The following is a 249-nucleotide window of genomic DNA, read 5'->3' as shown; positions in this document are numbered from 1 at the left end:
CTGCGGGCCGGGGGGCCGTCTGTTGCGCCGGCCGCGGACGGTGCGGCCGCCCAGGACCCGCGGGGCCGAGAAGCGGGTGGGAGGGATGCAGAGGGGAACCGGGGCGCGCTGCGGCGCGGGGTGCTGGAGCAGAACCGCGGCGGGAGCTGCAGGGTGCCCTAGGGCTTGCGAAACTCCGGCGCTGAAGGCGCCCTCCGAGTTCCCGGTCGCAGGCACTAGAGGGCAGCGCTGTCCGCGCTATAAACCTGG

This window comes from Chinchilla lanigera, unplaced genomic scaffold, assembly GCF_000276665.1.
Source record: "Chinchilla lanigera isolate Chin_1 unplaced genomic scaffold, ChiLan1.0 scaffold00010, whole genome shotgun sequence".
Classification (NCBI taxonomy): Eukaryota; Metazoa; Chordata; class Mammalia; order Rodentia; family Chinchillidae; genus Chinchilla; species Chinchilla lanigera.
This window is presented reverse-complemented; position numbering follows the sequence as displayed.